This window comes from Zonotrichia leucophrys, chromosome Z (assembly GCF_028769735.1).
Source record: "Zonotrichia leucophrys gambelii isolate GWCS_2022_RI chromosome Z, RI_Zleu_2.0, whole genome shotgun sequence".
NCBI classification, from domain to species: domain Eukaryota; kingdom Metazoa; phylum Chordata; class Aves; order Passeriformes; family Passerellidae; genus Zonotrichia; species Zonotrichia leucophrys.
The window spans coordinates 55,421,114-55,436,239 of NC_088200.1; the positions used below are offsets into that span (position 1 = coordinate 55,421,114).

At 43.3% G+C, this 15,126-nt stretch overlaps 1 long non-coding RNA gene across 1 annotated transcript; it reads left to right on the forward strand.

Moving 5' to 3' along the window:
- The first annotated feature begins 3,582 nt into the window (after nt 1-3,582).
- LOC135460020 (uncharacterized) lies at nt 3,583-9,287 on the forward strand. Its single transcript, XR_010443138.1, has 2 exons — nt 3,583-3,708; nt 8,378-9,287. It is a non-coding gene; the product is annotated as an uncharacterized LOC135460020 (long non-coding RNA).
- Nucleotides 9,288-15,126: the final 5,839 nt, after the last annotated feature.

Genomic DNA, 15,126 nt, shown 5'->3' on the forward strand with positions numbered 1-15,126 from the left:
GAGAAACCTTGACAAATTATGGGACTGGGCAATTGTCCTGGTTCAGAGTCTATTTGGGAGCGGATCCCCAGTGGGGTTCCTGTAGGAAAAGAGATTCAGTCGGCCCCTCCCCCCAACCAGTCTGGGAGGAAATACCTCCTCGGAGAACATTGGAAAAACCTGTTTATTAAACAATAAAACCTAAACAATATTAAGCAATAAAACCCCTTGCCGCTCCAAAAGAGATGACAAACTCAGAAAGTCCCTCCCCAGGTTGCAGCTGAGCTCACTCAGTCTCTGATCAGTCCTTCAGGTGCTGGAAATGCCACGGCCCAGGCCCGGCCGGTGGGCCACAGGTGCAGCTGCCGGTGCTCCCCTGGGTGTTCAGGCCAGAGCAGGCTTAAACAGGTCCAAGAAAGAGGGAAAAAGCCTCACAGTCCAGGGAACTTCTTTGCCTCAGCTAGTTAAAACTAACTAAAACAAAGGAGAGCTCTGTCCCACTGTCTGTCCCTCCGCAGGCAACAGTCAGGAGCAGGAATGTAGATGAGTGAGGGCAGTGTCTGAAAACAAACTGCTGCTTCTTCTCTCCCCCCTTCACTCTCTGGAACACATCTTAAAGGTGCAAAACTTATTATTCAGCATTAACAGAATGAGATGACTGGGGATAAAAGCATCATATAGTCAACCCAGAACAGCAATCGCCACCTGTATGAAGTTCAACAAGGGAAAGTGCTGGATTCTGCATCTCAGATGGGACAACCCTGGGTGTATGGACCATCTGGGAATGATAAAATGGAGAGCAGTGCCATGGAAAGAGACCTGGGGTCCTGGTCAAGGGCAAGTTTGAACATGAGTGAGCAGTGCCCTGGCAGCCAGGACGGCCAACTCTGTCCTGGGGTGCATCAGGCTCAGCATCACAGCCAGGCAAGGGAGGGAATTGTCCCACTCTGCTCTGCACTGGGGCAGCCTCACCTGGAGTGCTGGGGGCAGTTTTATGACAAAGACATTAAGCTATTAGAGAGCATCCAAAGGAGGGCAACCAAGATGGAGTAGGGACTTAAGGAGAAGCAGTATGAGGAATAGTTGAGGTCACTTGGCTATTCAGGCTGGAGAAAAGGAGACTGAGAGGAGACCTCGTTGTAGTTACAACTTCCTCGTGAAGGGAAGAGGAGGAGCAGGCACTGATTTCTTCTCTGTGGTGACCAGTGACAGGACCTGAGGCAACAGGGCAAGTGTAGGCTGGATATTAGAAAAAGGTTTAAAGGTTTTTCGCCCAGGGAGTGGTTGGGTACTGTAATGGGCCCGCCAGGGAAGTTGGTCCGGGGGGCTGTTGTGGTTTCAGAGGAAGTAAGTTTTCTGGGATATGCTGTGGTCATCAACAGGTGTTCAAATTTTAATATTGGCACCTGGTGTGGCTACTGGGGACATTGGATACGCCTCTGAGAACACGGGTTAAAAAGCAGAGCACTCCCGGGGTGAAGTGGCACGCCGAGAGAGGAGAAGGGTCGACCTTCTCGAGACGTCCCGCCAAGCTGGCCAGCACCGCTTGCAGCCTGGGGGGCACTGTCCAACTCTCGGTGTTTGGGACAGCGCCTAAGGAAAGCACCCTGCGTTATAGCAGCGATGCTTCCTTGCAGAAAGACGTGGCCGCGTTAAGACTTCAGCTAGCAGGAAATAAATAGAGTGCTCCCCAGTCGGGGCAAGTCCAGGTTTAATGCAGACCGCAGGTAAGCCTGCAACGGAAGCATGCGAGGCGGATGGGGGGGGGACGGCATGCACTTACAAAGAGAGAGGGGTACAAAGGAGGAGCCCGTCCTTGGGCGAATGGGAATCCAGAGAGGCGTGGGATACAGAGGAGTGACATAAAGTAAAGACCAATGAAAACAACTTTAAGGAGGGGCCCCGGCCCCTGAACCAATCACTCTGTGCCCTAGACAAAAGTTTCCAGAGAAAAAGGTGGTGGCAGAGAGCAACTGGCAGGGCACTGGGGAGGGGTTTAGAAAAAGATACATTGATTTCCAGGGAAACAGGGGAGGAGTTGAGGTAACTGACAACAGCAGGAAGGGGAGGGAGAAACAGAGCAGAACCATTACAGAACAGGGGGGAACGGAACGGTCCAACTTACACAACACAACACCGGGGGAAGATCACTTGGGTTTGGGCGAGGGAAACAGGTCAGACCCCCCTGCCCAGCTGCTGGCTGGGCGGGGGAGGGGCAGCCATGCGGCCGGGTGAGGTGGGCCTGGCCCCGGGTGAGGTGGGCCTGGCCCGAGGGTGGAAGGGTGGAAGAGTGGAAGAGGGCAGCCCTCCCCGCCAGGAGACAGAGAGAGAGAGAGCCTGTGCCGCCTTGAAATTTGATATAATGTGCTGGCAGCACAGCCCGGCCGGCGAAGGGGGGGGTGCAGCGAGAAGGTGTCCGGCCGCCTGTGGGAGGTTTGGGCGGGCAGAGCCCGAGCTTTTAACCCTTTTTTTTGGACAATGTAAACTTTGCAGAACATTAGCCTTTCCTAGAAGAGAGATAGAGATGAAATGGAAGAAGGAAATGTGCAAGTGTGAAGGTCTGGGCAAGTGAAAGACGTCGGGAGAGTAGAGAAGAATCTTAGGTGGGAAGAGAGGATGGAGTGGCCTTAGCTGGACTCTTCTTGTTATAGCCATGGACAGAACCATGTTTCCTGTGACACAGAGACTGCATCCAAGGGGAGGCAAAGCCTCAGAGCCAAGAGGGTTCAGTGTTGGTGCTCCTCGGCCCCATGGGGTGAAATTTAGTGGGGACAGGTATCCCAAAGGAGAGACTGTGCCCTTTGGATCAGGACAAAGCATCCTTAAAAGGACAACCCTAGAAGCAGCTCTGGTCCATGTGCAGTGATGAGAGCACTGGACATGGAAGGAAGATGTCACAATGGCAGATGTTCTCCGAGCAGTGCCACGAGTGACATGGAAACCTAAGAGTCTCAACTGTGTTTCCAGGGGAAGCTTATGGCACAAGAGGGACTCCTCACTCCTTGATGAACTGAGAATTGATTATCTAAAGGGTGGTGATGAACCAAGAGTTGGTGATTTAGGGGATGGAGGTATTGGAAATTTGGTGGCGGGAGGAGGAAATGTTTCTGGAAAGTTTTCATTTCCATGTGTGTTTCTTGTTACTTAGAGTTGTAGTTTAGTTAATAAAGTTTTCTTTATTTCTAAGTGGAGGCCTGTTTTGCTTATTGCTGGTCACATCTCACAGCAGACACCAGGGAGCATATATTTTCATGGGGGCACTGGCATTGCGCCAGTGTCAGACCATGACAGGGGTACCTGACAGACTTCAAGTTCTGTTTGTCTGTTCTGTTTGTCTGACAGAGTTCAAGAAGCATTTGAACAATACTCCTGGGCACACAATGTGATTCTTGGGGATGGTGCTCTGCAGGGCTGGAGTTGATGATCATTGATGGCCCCTTCCAAGTCAACATATTCTATGATTCTGTGATTTAATTGCTGAACAGTTGCAATATTTTGAAAGAGGAGAATCCTTTACAAAAATAATTTTGTATTTGTTTAGACTCATTCTGTTTTCATCCTCCTGTTGTGTCCTCTCTCCTTACCCCTGGAAATCGTAGCTCCAGCATGGAAACCTCAACAGATGGGCAGAACTTCCCTTCTGAACTATGGCATCTTCAAGAAGGATTCACACACTTATCACTTGCTTCTCCTCCCATTTCCTGCTCCAGCAGAATGGAGATGAGAATTGTAAGTAAAAAGGTGAAGATCACAGGTTGAGGTAAGAACAATTTACTGGAAACAGCAATGAGATAAGAAAGCAAAAAGTAACTGAAATAAAATAAATTTTAAAAGTATACAAAAGAGAGGGTGATTTCACAGGCAAAAATGCTCACTGGAGATCCCAAGACAATGAAACTGGCAGATGTCTTCCCTCAACCCGCCAAGTTTGTTTGACCAAAACCCACACAGAAGTCCAAAGAATCCCTTCTCTCTGCCACTGCAATGACCTGAGGTGGTATAGAGTAAACTCTGTCTCCTGGCCAAAAGCAGGACAATGAGGCAAAAGGCTTTACCTACAGCTGGAAAGCATGGCTTTGTACTTCAGCCAAGCTCACCTAACAATGTGCCCCTGCTGGAAGAGGTGCTAATAATCAAGCTGCACCTCAGCGCCTTTATCTGTCAAACCAGGTGATCATCTGCCAGCTGAGTTAGGGAATGAAGCAAAAATATTAATTTCTTTTAAATCACAGACTTGATTTCCCACACATTGGCTAATGGAAGTGACTTCCATATCACACTTAGGTACAGACCTAACTGTGGTGTCCACTCAAAGCTGATGCTATCAAGAGAGATTGACCAGCTCTAACAATCTGTACACCAGGAATAATTTGTACCATAAAAGCAGCAGATCTCCTTTCACTAAATGTGTCTTGTCAGGGAAATGTAAAGCACAGAAGTCAAGTCACTGTTCTTAATGTTATATTGAAGTATTGTAGCAGATAATATCTTCCCTGCTGTGATTTCTCACCTCTTGTGTATCATGGTTCAGTATGATGTAGTCCTTAAAATGCAGAGCAAAGCCTCAGAAACAGGGGTGGTCAGAATCTTGATGACTCAGTGCAAACATTTCTCAACTTCTTTGACTGTTAGGAAAATGAGCTGAGAACAGCAGGTCAACACTTTCCCCTCAATAGACTGTGTAATAACTTGAAATGAGACTCATTTGGAAGAAAGAATTTATGCATTAAAGTGTTATTTGAAATTTTGTGGTTAAACTTGCAGTTCTCTTGGAAGTTTAGTTTCTGTCTTTTGATCTTTTTGCATTGTGTCTATCCCCTAGTAGTCCCTCATGTTAGAGCAGCTCACTTGCTTCTGACTGATTACTTGGTGATCTTTTAGGAAATGCCTGTAACTCAAGAAAATAGAATTATTTCTTGCCTGCCAAGCCTTTCTGTGGTCTGTGTATTTCAACAAGGTGATATTAACAACGTATCATAGTGACATCAACCTTCATCCAATTCATTAAACCAACTTGCGACATGTAAGGGGATAAGAAGGAAAAAATGTCACCAGGATCAAACTTGATATTTAAACTTTTTAATAAGGCAAGCCAGAATGACATTCTTAAGGCAGTTCCATGTTGCCATCTTAACATCCACACCAGATCAGTTAAATTGCAAGTTGTTATTGATAGCCATGGTATGTTCAGAGAGGTTGACAATAATGCTGTTTTGAAGATGTCCCAGTCTTAGCAGATGGTATTTGTGTAAAGTGAGGTGCTGGATTTGCCTTTAATTTCCTTGCAGCACTTGCTATGGTGTGCCGGTTTTAACAACTAGCAGGGAAGTAAATTTCAAACAAGCCCCACCCTTTTGCCCCACCCATTCCAATATTGGAGGAACAATGAGGAGAAAATATAAATTGGAATAACAATTTACTAAATTTGTGATAGGTGGTGCAGTATTAATGGCAAAAAGTTTATAAAAGAGAGAGGTGCCCACAAAAAGTTATTCACCATTGGGAACAGAAAAAGAGGCTTCCAAAAGCAGTGCTGCTCACGTGGTTTCCAGACAAAGGCAATACATTGAAAGAGCTCTCATGGCTTAAAGTCCTTTCTGGACACCAAGTCTGAAAAAACCCCAAAACAAACTACAATGAACTGGGACAAAACGACCCCCTTAGTAGCTAGATCACCTGTGTCGGGCTGCCTGCTGTTTCTCTGGACCAGTGTGCTTGGGTGAGCTCAGCAGTGCTCACCCAGCGTGACTCAGTGCTGGGGGCACACACTCTGCTGGGCTTGAAGGGGAGGGAGGCCTGGGGGCAGAGGGGAGGCTGGGGCCACCAGCTGATCCCAACGCCTTCTCTCTGGAGAGAGTCAGGCAAGAAGGTGAATTTCTGGCACTTGGTTCTTTCTGATGAAATTCTGTCCCCACCAATGATTAAGGTGGTATGAAATTAAAGGGCCTGAAAAGCCCCAACCCCTTTTCTCTGTAACCTGGACATGTTCTCTGGGACATATGGTTGCAGTTTTTGTATCAGTATCAGCTCCAGCTTCCGTTACTGGCAGCCTCTGTTCTGTAGAGATACCATGGTATATTCCTCAAGGAATGCAAGGTTCTTGTAGCATTCCCCCTTGCTTCAAAGGCAGCTCAGCAGGGCCCGCCAGACCTCTTAAAATAGCAAACATGCAAGAATGGAACTCCTGATTACCAGTAAAAGCAAAATAAACAAAAAGATGCACTCTGGCTGACTCTAATGTCACATTCTTAAGAGAACGTGTCATGCTGTTGAAGAAGTCCCAGGATATTTTAAACTGGTTTTATTCAGAAGGAAAACATGATGAATAACATGCAAGGATATTCACTTAGACCATGATTCATGAATTGCCCAAATGAAAGCTGTGATAATATTAATCAAGGATGGTGAAAAGGATATCTTTTTTACTTTATTATTATTTTATTTTTATTCCAAACTGTTATACTTTATTTTTATTCTGCCTTCATTTGCACAAAACTAGCTTCATTAAGAAATCTTTCCAACAAAGCTTTTCTCAAACAAACCGTCCTTTTGTCAGCTTCTATCAAGATAAATATTTTCTCCTTGTTCTTAAGGCAAACCTTCCCTCTCACTGAGACTCTTGCAATGTGACAAGCCTGCATTATCCACTATATGAGAAGATCTCCAATATAATTTGCATGATGTTGAGCAGCAGAAAATGACATTTCAGGCAGAAGTATTTGAAACATTCTGAAGAGTAGATTTTGTTTTTCAGCCAGAGGAGGCTTGCAATGAGCCAAAACCAGAAGAGAGCGTTAACATTAGGTGAATAGTGACAGTGATGGTAATGGAAAAGGGTAAGGTATGAAAGGAATGAACAATTATGATAATTTTGTTTGTTTCTCAAAAGATGAGATATTGTGGATGACAGAATACAAACATGCTTCTGCAAGTAGTTATTCCTCTATTTCCAAGTAACCTATTACTTGTCATACATGCATATTTATAAAAAAAAGTCGGAGTCTATTTTCTTATGTGTTTGCAATAGCACATGAATTAAAATAGCACACAGATTAGAAAAATAAAACTTTCTTCTGTAGATGTAATAGGTAATGATACTCAGTTGCTGCTGTAGTTGACAGTAGACATTACTGAAAACAGGCCACAATGTAAAATAACATCTCTTGACAGACTCATGTACATAATGTCTTTAGGTACTCAGAAAAAAACAAAAAAAAACCCCAAACAGTTCACTCTTCTACATCGCAGACCTTAAGAAAGCAAACACTTTGATAGAAATGTATCCATGTTTTAAGGACTTAAGAACTATTTAGATTTAGTTGGCTGGATAAAGATTTAGATGGCTGGAGCTCCTACTTGACCTCAAGCTTTCTCTGACAACTCGACCAGGACACTTACTGTCTCATCAGTTTCATTTGTAAAAGGAGATGATCCCTGTTTCACATTTTTATATTCCAGGCTTAGGGATGAGCAGAGGGAGAGCAGCCCTGTGACAACTTGGGGGTGCTGGTTGGTGAGAGGCTGGACATGAGCCAGCCATGGGCACTCCCAGCCCAGAGAGCCAAACGTGCCCTGGGCTGCATCCAGAGCAGTGTGGGCAGCAGGGCAGGGAGGGGATTCTGCCCCTCTGCTCTGCTCTGGGGAGAGCCCACCTGGAACCTGCATCCAGCTCTGGGCTCCCAGCACAGGGAGGACATGGAACTGCTGGAGTGAGTCCAGAGGAGGCCTTGAAGACAATCAGAAGGCTGGAGCACATATTCTCTCCTACAAAGACAGGCTGAGAGGGTTGGGGTTGTTCAGCCTGTGAACAGAAGGGTCCAGGGACACTTTAGAGCCGCCTTCCAGTATGTGAAGCGGGCCAGCAGGAAAATAGAAGGACCTTTCACAACGGTGAGCGGCTTTAAACAGAAAGAGTGTAGTTTAAGAGTAGATATTAGGACAAAAATCCTTTACTGTGGGGGAAGTGAGGTACTGTAACAGATTGCTTCAGGAATCTGTGGATGCCCCATCTCTGCCAGTGTTCAAGGCCAGGAATATTGAGAAACCTTGTGTAGTAGAAGATGTTCCTGCTTGTGGCAGTGGAGTTGAAACTAGGTGATCTTTAAGATCTCTTCCAACTCAAATAATTTTATGGTTCTATGATTCTATGATATTTGGTTGGCAGAGTTTCTGACACAAGAAGCAAACTCCATGTTGTCAATTGAAGAGTCCCATATGAATGTGACTTCTAGGGAGGTTCACCATGTCATATAACACCTTTTCCTAGTATACAGCTGAATAATTAAACTTTTCAATGAAAGTCAAGAAGAGACTGTTGTCAAAATGAACAGTGGCAGTAATATATTTTAAGATAATATTTTTTACACAGTTTAATCACCATTGTATCTTTTCATTACAGTATGAATACGCAATGCTGATCTATCCTACACCATTGCCGTCCCAGCAGAAACCTCTTTGACCCTGTCAAACTAGGCTGCAAGATCAAAACCTGCTGTTGCTGCCCAAGAAAATCCCAGCCCAGTGTATTGAAGAACAGTTACTAGACCTACAGGGGTAGCAGCTGTCTCACCAAGAACTTTCACGAGCCTGACAACAGCAGCAGCCAGCTGCCAGAAGAAAACAGCGGGCATTTTTCATTCATGCAGACCCATTGAAATGGGCCTTTTCTTTTGGCTTGTACAAGTCTCTGGACATGTTATTTGCTACAGATATTTTGCCAGATCCATTCCTGCAATTTGACTCACTGAAAAAGGATGGTGTTTATTTCTATTAGGAATGGTAGTGGCCAAATTCTTACCACAGCTGGATATGGTAGGGTGGTCTTGTTGTTTCTTTCTGCTTCTCTACCCTTTATGGTTTCAGTTCAGTCTGGAGAAAGTGTGAGGAATATTGGGAAATAATGGAATACTTTTTCAGAGGTAATCATCATGCAAGCCAGGACAGAATATATCCTCTGAGATCTTCAACTGGTGTAGCTTGTGCTCATTTGACTTATAAATTTGCCTCTGCAAGAGGAAAATAGATAGATTTCAGGCTGTCTTATTTAATGGAAGCCCACTGACAACTTTGAGGGCTATGTTGGTTTTGTTCTTTTCCAGTGCAAGGCCAGACCTATATTCTACAGATAAAGGTTGACCTGCAAAACTCCTTTCCCTGTGAAGTCTGAGATTTTTGTCTACAGAGGGTGGTACTTCAGACAAAATGTCATAGCATAATTTTATCTATCTTTGTGCTATCAGTCTTGAAATAAACTCTGTTACCATATAGGTTTATTTCAGGAAATAAAATAATGCAAATGTTAAAAAAGACCTAGTGTGCTTGAAAGCTTATGTATTTTTCCAACTTTATCAGTTTCTCTAGTAACAGACATTATCACTCTTTTTCCTCCACAAACCATGCCTTGTTGTTTTCCTTACTTTCTTTGCTGTTGAAAATGTACGAAGAGCAGGAGATGGTTTGAAGGGAGATTAGGTAGCTAAAGTACTTCCTTCATATAGATATATTTTTTAGCTGGGCCAAATGGATTCCACTGATGCAGTATGCCATTTAACATTTCTTTCTTTTGCTGTCTCTTAGTTGATTCTTTTTCTGCTCTGCAAGTCTTAGTCTTCTTCAGATATGTGCCCTGACTGCTTTTATACTAATGTAGCCATTATTGCCACAATACTCAGGGTATTTGAGTTCCAAGGAGAATATAGATTTATTGTATAGCTTTGGTAGCTTTATAACACAGTTATGTTTGTTCCAAATTTTTGGCTAGTCTTTACTGGGTTAAATTATCATATTCTCTGTCAAAACCAAGAGTCACCTAAAGAGACTTAATTTGTGGCAGAAACAGTCAGAAGTAGTCAAAAAAATCCATCTGTATAAAAAATCTGTTTGTAAAACCAAGCCATAAATTCTCTTCAAGGGCCTCAATGCTCTTTTCAGCTGCACCTACACAAATGGTGTAGGCAAGTACATCTTTGCTATATCTGCCCTTGCTGATGGCAAGACACAAACCAGCTCTCTTCCAGGAACTGAATAGTCTCATTCAGCATATGTACAGCTCTGAGCTAATGCATTTAAATGGTCCTGGCCTGCAGCCAGCAGTAGGCACACAAGTGAAGCAGACGTGACCGTCTGTACCTGTCTGTGCCTCCAAAAGTAGAGTCCTTATCATTGTTTCCAGCATTCATGGTATTGGACACTTGCTAAAACCATCAAAATATTCTCTTTGCTCTTGATGTACCCAGCTGCATGTCAATTAATCCAGCAAAGGAAAGCAGAATAATGCCTGCAGCAAGCAGTTATTTATTTCCCATGTCTTACTCTCCATTTTTTTCCACTTCTACTCAGCTGCATCAGCTTAATTCACTGATTATTATTTTTTGTTTTATCTAGATTTACCCTCAGCTGTTTCCTTTATCATATGCAGGATGCTAAAGGCTACGTTTATTTCAATTTTGCTCACCCTCAGACAACTATCCTTTCAGTGGACATTGCTGCAGGTAAAATTGAGCTTGAATTAAAGGCTGTTGTTGCAATGCCATGACTCAGACATTTATGTTACCCTCTTGTTCAGTAATGTCCACCGGGCTTCTCTGCCTTGCAAATTTGTTTTAAAATTTACTTCAAATTTCTGCCAGAATGCATTTTTCATTTAGTTTTTCCCCCAAATCATATTTTTGTTCAGTGGTGTGACACTTGCCTTGTATAGCTCATGCCCTACTGTCTGTGTCAGGAAGTCCCTGCAAAACTTGACATAGGGAGCTCTGAAGAAATGCAGTGAGTCATATTAGAAAGAACATCTGGTTCTAGGAGATCATAAGACAAGGCAGGCTTGACTTTTTGAGTCAGTGATCCTGTTACAGGTATACACAGTCTTCTTTGGTTCACAAGCAAGGGCTTCAAGGCCCTGACACACTGATGGTGTGTCTCACATGGCCATAGGATAAAAACTGAGTGGTCTGTTCCAAGCAACGCTATGCATCCAGCAGGATGAAGCAGAGAGATTCTTGAGGAAGCATGCACCACTTCCAGAGCAGAAGTAATTCAGTTTCTGCCTAACAGCCTTATACCTGTCATTTTTATAGCCCAATTCCTCTGAATCTCAGAAAAAAAGTGACTGTGTGTCCCAGCTTGTACTCTGACATGATGGAGGTTTAAGAGTTATTTAGGTAGGATGTAAAGGTCTTCTAAGAACCCCAAAGTGCCCTGCTTTTGTACCATACATGTATTTTCTCTGAATGATACATTGGCTAAGGAAACCTAGACCAAGACCAGGAACTTGGTAATACGTAAAGCAGAGGGGGATAAAGAGAGCAGGGATGGGGAGGGGACACGAAGAAATAACACGGGCCTCCAATTTGCCACCCTAGTCAAACATTTCTTGCCTGCAAGCAAGGTTGGAGAAGTTCTCCTCAGCCTGTCTGAAAGTGGCAGAACAAGGCTTTGCGGCATCTGTCCCTGTATAGTGTGGGAAAAGGTAGTGATAGATATATTGAATGCAACCCGTACTGGCAACTCTGTTCTTGGGAGCTCCTGGTTGTTTCATATGTCTAAAGCTGTTCCATAGGTCTAGCAAGCAGTGGACATAGTTGGCTTCCTGATTACTCGAAGAGTTTGCATTTCTGCACCTTTTCATGAATGCCGTTTGAATGCCATTCAAGCATTTCTAAACCAAGTGCTTGGGATCAACTAAAAAATACGTAACAATTGTGTCGTATGAACTTTTCTTCTAAGTATTTCTCATCTAACATTTTTCAGAGCACTTGGTCAGTCTTACAGCAGTCTGTCAGGTTATCATACCTGCTCATCATAGGGGAGTTCTTTCATACTCAGTTTGACCTGATTTTGATGTACAAATCAAAATTCAAAGAGGCTGGCTCAAGTGCTTGCAAGTAAGTGATAAGAAGCAAGAAAGATATTAAAACAAACAAACGAACAAACAAAAAACAACAAAATAAAAAAAACCTTCCAGATTTTGGGCTACAGCTGATCTCTTAATTACCTTTGGTCATATTCTGGAAAGGAGGAAAATACTTCCAATTTATAATTGTCTTTCTCCACCCACTTCCAAAGAGAGAAAAAGTCACGTGGGGATGTTGCAGAGGGATTATGGAGGTTTATCATGCTACCATTTTTTAGGAGCTCAGTCCTGTAATGTCATCAACACACACTGCTTTTGCGATTTCAGATATAGTAAAAGCATTTGCCTGGTTGGAGCTCTTCCATGATCAGGAATGTCCAACAAATTTGAGGAAAGAAATGAGGAGCCTGGGGTGTCCTTTGGATCATTTATTGCACTGAAAACTTCTCTCAGAGAGGAGCAAAGTAGTAGCAAGGTTCAGTAAAGCAATTCCTTATAAAGAAAGCAGAAAGGATCAAATTTGACAGGAGAACAGCAAACAATACAGGTTTTCAGAAGAAATACTGTGGCAGTCAAGATACACAGAGCTTAAAAAGTATTAAAGAAGAACTGTAAAAATGAATGTATCATGCAGTTAGTGCTCCTTCAAGTGTGGTATGAAACCAGACAGCCTATTACAGCAGCTCTAAAGACACAGACAGTACCACTTTGTACAAGTCAATGCACTAATTTGCTGCTTACCGTCTTCTACCAGATACTCTGTATTCCACTTCGGCAATGCTCCTTGACTGTATTAATCATATCCATACTGATTCTCTCCCTCTTGCCTTTTAGGCTCTGTGTCCTTGTCTGATGAAGATCCCCACTGCCCCCCTCAAAGACTCATTGCCCAAGGAAACATGCAGTACCCAAGACAAGGCAGTGACTCATCCAATCCCTGCTGGTGCTGGCCTGCTTTGGAAAAGCATTGTGTCTATGTGGCATAACAGAGAGGAGATGCTACTGCAGAAATGCCTCAGACAGGCCAGCACTCCTGGTCCAGGTCACAGCCTAGGGTCTCAGCAGTCATCTCATCCTCCCCATTGTGCAAGACCAGCGCTGCACTTCTCTTAGTTCACTGGCCCTGGGATGACACTATAATTTTGGCTTATTAATTAGAACTATAGCCCCTTTTCAAACTTTACGTCAATACTGCGTGTGGCACCTTGGAGGGTACTAAGGGTCTTAAACCCAGAAACAATATTATTTCTTTTATAAAACCAACAAAAAATCCCCAAAATTATCAGAGCTGGCATCATGAAGATTCATTCCTGTGAGTCCACAGGAATGAATTGTCCTGCTGTGTTCCTTGCCTAAATATGTAAGGTCAATCCAGCTGTTACCAGTGGGGCAGAAAGGAGATTTCTTCTAGAACAAAATGCTAGGGACTTCTATATATATATTTTTTTTTAGTACCTTCCAGCACAGATCATCTGCTAGGACCATCTGGATGTCATGAGTTCAATGAATTTCCTCTGTTAAAGGTAAACTTGGCTGTTGTAGAGTGGCAGATGCTTTTTCTATTTGTGACTGATATTGCTTGCATTTTTTTATTGACAATAATCTGTGATAAAAATTTTGTTTGGCTTCACTTGACCTTCTCCATTCTACCCTTTTCCAGAAGGATTTAAAAAATAATAATTTGTAGAACTCTTTAGGAAAGGTGAGCCCAAGAAGAGCCTTTACTGTCCACCACTCATTTGTATTATAAAGCACACTCAGTCCCAAAGACAGAATAAAGAAATTATAATGGAGATTTTCTATTATTGGTGCCCTTCTTTCAGTGAGACTTCCTGTTTGTGGTAGTCTATTGATTGACTTTCATGGCACCTGAACAGCTAATAACTCTGATTGCCCTGCGGTATTCCCAACGAATAGGGGAGGGCGTGGATAAGTGTCTGGAGGCTGTTCTTAATAAAAAGTTTGAATGCATCCTCTGGTATCTGTATTACAGAGGATTCGCAGAGATTTAGTGATGCTTGAAGGAGTCATTGGAGAAAAACTTGGGCCATATTTGAAACACCCACCGCCAATGTCACATTTACATATCACATTTACTTTTCTCCTGTGAGGAAGCTGGGATTTGACAGTTGTCAAGAGTACAAAGGCTGGGTCATTCTGTGTTTGTTGGAGTTTAAGCAGTATGGATGGCACAGGCAACTGTTCTGAGCTCTGTTTTCCATGTGGTGTCAGTGGGGCCCTGCAGACAGCTGCTCTGTAGGGAATGGGTATGGACTGAAAGAGCTGGGATAGCAGGAACATGGCTGGGGCTGTTTGACAGTGTTGGCTTTAGTGTAAGTATCTACAAGAAGCCAGTGCAGTTGGCTTTATACTGATGAAATAAACAAGTGTTCATGCACTGGTTTGTGCTTTTAGAAGCACTACAGACTAAATGATCTAACTTATGATTTTCCACACAGAAGTCTATGACAGGCCAAGCCGTTAAAGAGGGCCAATACCCTCACTGATGATGTTCAAAGATATAACAAGTCTCTGCTGCAAGAAGTGAATGCAGATGGGACATGTTCAGCATTCCAGGTTGAGTCCTTGACGCATCCTGTGCAAGTCTGAGACACAGTCCACTAATGCTTGAAGTTAGCTTCATGGGAACTATAATCTCAACCATGCACACTTAGTACTTTGACTATAGAAGCAGAGATCCCATTATTTACTCCATCACAAAGGCCTTTGTAAATTATAAGTGCACAGGTTTTTATACAGACCACAAAACAGGTGCAAGGTGGTCTGTTAGATATTTTTGAACTTGTAGAACTTTGTCTCCTTAGACCACATGTGAATCTTGTACTTTGAGCAAAGTGGTTTGCAGATCCATGCGAGCAATGCATGCACCCTGAGCCACCAACTCAAACAATTAAGCAGGAAGGGAGACAAAGGAGGAGAGCAGGACCTACATTTCCTTGCCTGTAAACAAAGACTGTGGAAGCAGGGGAAAAAACCAAAAAAAAGGACAAGAAAAGCCAAAGTCATATTTAGAACACTTGAAACAAAACCTCACCATTGAAAGGGAAGAGTGGTGACAAAACATGATGGTTTTATCACAGTCTGCTGATCTCTCCACATACACCCTTTTATCTTCCACTAGGCTTCAGGAGCATTCTGACCTAAGTTCTATTAGGCATTTAGCTTCCAGCTTAGAAACATGGTGGAAGAAGCATACCACAGGAAAGTAGTTTTGCTTCTGTGGTTTTTTCATGCTTACTTTCAAGCACAGGTTTTAGTGTTCTGTAATAATGTGT